We start from the raw sequence: 5459 nt of genomic DNA on the forward strand, positions 1-5459 counted from the left end.
CGGGAACGACATTCTTTAAAGCATGCATCACAGGGTTGTCTGAGAGCTATATATTCCATTTGTACCGACAGCCGGTGTTTTATTCTTTTTCTTGCATATCACATATATTCATACTTCGGAAAGAAATGTCGAAAGCTTTTCATTTAGCACCTTTTAATACATGTATAGTAGCGTAGGAATTCATAACTTAACTTCCGGACGTCATTCTTAACACTCAACTCAAGCATAAAAGGCGCGCAGGAATGACGTCATTTAAGGCACACCACATGTCTTACATGGGGTAGTAATTATTCTTTTTTTTCTGATGTAACAAGTAGAAAATCTTATGTCCGTAACTCAAATTCCAAATAGTTTTTGAATTAGTGGTGAGAAACAAAAAACCGTTACACTCAATGTCAGAGGTCGTCATTAATAAAGTTCGCCTCACCAGAAGATGAACCTATTACCCCAGGATTATCTTTCCGAAGCTCCTCCTATTGAGGTTAGCGGATAAACGGCTTATCAAGGTGATGTTATCAAAATAACTATTAGTATACTGATAATGTGTTACAGTTTTTATTGTCCATGTACCATACAAAACTAAAATTCAAGTTTTTATAATTGTATTCCAATGTTCCAAGAATGAAACTTCAGGAGGGCCACCAAAATTGCACCAGTATTTTAGCTTACCTTCCACTCCTATATGCTTCGTCACAATGACCTCTAAACAAACCAACCTGCTTGCAGAAATTCCCCTAAGCACTTATACTACATTATTGTCTTTCCCCTAAGCTACTTTGAAACTGTTGCAGATTAATCTTCGGCAAGTTTAACCTTATTTTAGAGAAAAGCTTACTGGCAAAATTGGAAGCGTTGCTTCTAGCTGGTACCCGCTTAGTCTGGAGCTAATTCCCCTTACACGATGTTAGTAAATGCGGACAGCAAACCAGACTAGTACTCAATGACAATATTAGGAAGGGATGCAGCATTATATATTTAACTATAATTGTAGATTTTGCTGCTTTTTCAGTGGAGTGAGACCCAAATATCTCAAAGATCTCATCAATCAAAGAAAAGAACACTGAACACATTTTTCAAAGATATTTCTTGTTATAACTATAACAAAAACACAAGCATGAAGAAATCAATATAACAAAAGCAATAAACTGTTTAAAACAATCTTCCCTAGAAAAACAAGAGGGCCATGATGGCCCTGAGGTCGCTCACCTGTATATAGGGCCCCCGGCAGGGCCAATTTTAACCCAAGGGCTTTTATTTGAACAAACTTGGTAGACACCCATAAGAAGATGTTTCATGCTAAACATCTAAGCTCTAGCTCATTGGGTTTTTTAAAAGAAGATTTTTTAAGTTTTTACTATACACATATATTTAAAAACAATGACACCTCTGAGGCGGGGCCAGTTTTGACACCAGGGCTTTTATTTGAACAAACTTTGTAGACACTTACTAGAAGATGTTTCATGCTTAATATCTAAACTCTAGCTATTTGGTTTTTTTTCAAAGAAGATTTTTTAAGTTTTTTGCTATACACATATAGGGAAAATCAATGACCCCCGGGGCGGGGCCAATTTTGACCCCAAGGCTTTTATTTGAACAAACTTGGTAGACACCCATTAGAACATGTTTCATGCTAAATATCTTAGCTCTAGCTCTTTGGGTTCTTTAAAAGAAGATTTTTTAAAGTTTTTACTATATGCATATAGGGAAAATCAATGACCCCCTGGGGCGGGGCCAATTTTGACCCCGGGGCTTTTATTTGAACAAACTTGGTAGACACTCACTAGAAAATGTTGCATGCCAAATATCTAAGCTCTAGCTCTTAGGGTTTTTTTAAAGAAGATATTTAAAGTTTTTTCTTTCGGTTGCCATGGCAACCAGAGTTCTGCATGGAATTAAATTCTTTGAACAATTTTTAAAGGTGACCACCAAAGGAACATTCCTGTGAAGTTTGGATGAAATTGGCCTAGTGGTTTATGAGGAGATGTCATTTAAAGTAAAAGTTTACGGACGGACGACGGACGAAAAGCGATCACAAAAGCTCACCCTGTCACTTTGTGACAGGTGAGCTAAAAATTCAGACATTTTCACTTTAAATAATCTAAGCTATTTTTGTCTCAATGAATTAACAGTTCTTTCCATCAGTATCATTAAAGATCCTGTATGTTTTAATTCAGGTTGTTACCACACTTAAATGAAATTTTATATATGTATATAATTATGCTTCTAAAACAATTTTCAAACATCAAAGAATATGTCAAATAGGTACTGCAAATATGTGTCCACATTATATGTTATCATTAAAATATATGCATTCATTTCTTATTGAAAAATTTGACTTAGACATTATAGAAAATAAATTTTTTATTACCTGCCTTTATTTACATGAAATGTTAAATTTGGTAGTATCTTTATAAATAAAGCTTTTTGGAACTTACAAAATTGATAAATCTGAATTTGAGCATCATGTTTATAGTATAAAACCATAAAACAAGAGGGCCATGATGGCCCTGAGTCGCTCACCAGAAACAACTGCTTTTCAGTGTTGGAATGTCAATATGTTCTCATATTAAACTTGAGAATATGTTTAAACAATAATTTGAAGAAATGCCATGACCTGGGTCATTTAAGCTTTAGCTTAAACAGGGCTAATCAAATTAATATTAGCAAACTTGATAAAAGACTACCTAAGAATGCTACAAAGTTTGGTGATCATCTATCAATTATTTCAGTAGGAAATGATGTTCGAAGGTTTTTTTCTATTTTTAGCTTTAGTGGTCCCTAAAAGGGGCTAATCAAATTGATATAAGCAAACTTGATAAAAGAGTACCCAAGAATGCTACAGACAAAGTTTGTTGATCATCCATCAATTTATTCTGAAGTAGGATATGTTTAAAGGTTTTTCTATTTTTAGCCCTAGATACCCCTAAAGGGCCAATCAAATTAATGTGAGCAAACTTGATAAAAGATTACCCAAGAATGCTACAGACAGAGTTTGGTGATCATCCATCAATTAGTTCTGTAGAAATAGACATTTAAAGGTATTTCTATTTTTAGCTTTTGCAGCCCCTTAAAGGGGCCAATCAAAATAATATTGGCAAACTTGATAAAAGACTACCCAAAAATGCTACAGACAAAGTTTGGTGATCATCCATCAATTAGTTCTCTAGAAAAAGACATTTAACTTAATTTCTATTTTTAGCTTTAGAGGCCCCTAAAAGGGGCCAATCAAATTAATATGAGCAAACTTGATAAAACACTACCCGAGAATGCTGTCGACAAAATTTGGTGATCATCCATCAATTAGTTCTCTAGAAAAAGACATTTAAAGGTATTACTATTTTTAGCTTTTGCGGCCCCTAAAAAGGGCCAATCAAAATAATATTAGCAAACTTGATAAAAGACTACCCAAAAATGCTACAGACAAAGTTTGGTGATCATCCATCAATTAGTTCTCTAGAAATAGACAATTTAAACAGTATTTCTATTTTTAGCTTTAGCGGCCCCTTAAAGGGGCCAATCAAAATAATATGAGCAAACTTGATAAAACACTACCTAAGAATGCTACAGACAAAGTTTGGTGATCATCCATCAATTAGTTCTGTAGGAGAAGATGTTTAAATGTTTTTCTATTTTTAGCCCTAGAGACCCCTAAAAGGGGCCAATCAAAATAATATTAGCAAACTTGATAAAAGACTACCTAAGAACGCTACAGACAAAGTTTGGTGATTATCCATCAATTAGTTCTCTAGAAATAGACGTTTTAAGGTTTTTCTATTTTTAGCTCTAGCGGCCCCTAAAAGGGGCCAATCAAATTCATATGAGCAAAAGGTGTTACAGGATCTTTAAATCAATAATATCATGACATAATCACTGAAATTATCATAAAATCATTAAACTGGTTATAGTTATTAAAATAATAATGCAACCACTGAAATCATCATATAATTATACACTACAAATAACACTAACCATACATTTACTGAAATTATCTTATAGTATTTAAAATTATCAAAGTAGGATAGTACTTATTACACAAAATAATGCGTTATCCTTGGTTTGCTCAAAATAATATCTGTCCAACATAATTTGACGTTTGAGCAAATCAAGCTATACTGTAGTCAACAAGCAAATTCGTTGAATTTATATCCCCCGCCGAGTACTGGTTATTATTAACAAAACAATGAAGACATAAAGGCTTTTATTTATATATTAATCATGGGAATAAACAGTAATATTCTTTAAACTTGATAAATATTCAGGGCAATAACAGAGCCATAACTTTGTGTTAAATAGTAAAAATCTTGAATGCAATGAGATGTATGCATACTGCATAACTAATCAAGGGCCATAAATCTGAGTTATAAAGTATCTGACTGGAACAAGGCGACTATATGCACATCTCCTCTTAGTATCCCATAAAGTTTCATTGAATTCCAGCCAGTAGTAGCAGAGAAGTAGCGAGGAAACAAATATTTTTCTATATGGATACTGCATAACTAATCAAGGGCCATAACTCTGAGTAATTTCTAACGAGCATCTCTTATAATTCCATATGGAATGGCATTGCATTTATTTATTTTGTTTTTAAAATATATTTGTATGTTTTATCATGTATATGCAATGATGAAATGTAAATAAAGATACTACTACTGCTACTACTGTTTGATTATTACTAAAGGTAAAAGTTATTTTGTGTCGGATAATTTTCGTATCAATTTCAATAAAAGCTGTGAAAATTAACATATTATTATTCGTAAGCGCATTTCTTGATTTGATTATTTTATTTCTGCAGATTTTCATTGTCTCAAAATAAGGAGTCGAGGGGTCGGTAAGCCGAAATATATATATAAATAATAGCCTAATTAAATATTTAAATTTGGTCATAAACAATGTAACATCGTTGCCGATGACAATCGCACGGGATTTAGAATATTCATCTTGAATCGTAAATTTGATTAACAACATGTGTCATACCTGACTCGTAATTATTATAGTAATTATTGATTTTTTGTGGTCTGCAGAGATTATGATGTGTATTGTCAAACTAAGGTATAATACACAATATGGTGTCAACACCATGTCTACGATTATCTCAACGCATGTATTTATCACATTTTCTCAATATTCGGAGCCGATTTTCTGACCCGGATGTTTGTATAAAATATTAAAATCCATGCTGGTCGCAAACCCATTATGTTGGTTTTGTCGTGACGCGGCTCATTTATCCCCTGTGATAGCAGTAGTAGTAAGATCAATATTAAGTGTTGAACAAAAGGATCTGAGTGTATGACTTTCTATTCCACCCTTGTCAATCTAGGTAGCCTATTGGTTATTCAGCTTTAATCATACTAATACCAACATGCCATTCTTTAAATCTAAAGATATATCACAATCTTATCAAATTAATAACTGCAGGTACTGACTGTTATCAATGTATTCTATGTGTAAACAAAATTCCC

The sequence above is a fragment of the Ruditapes philippinarum genome, unplaced genomic scaffold (genome assembly GCF_026571515.1).
Source record: "Ruditapes philippinarum isolate M1 unplaced genomic scaffold, ASM2657151v2 ctg586_1_1_1_1, whole genome shotgun sequence".
Classification (NCBI taxonomy): Eukaryota; Metazoa; Mollusca; class Bivalvia; order Venerida; family Veneridae; genus Ruditapes; species Ruditapes philippinarum.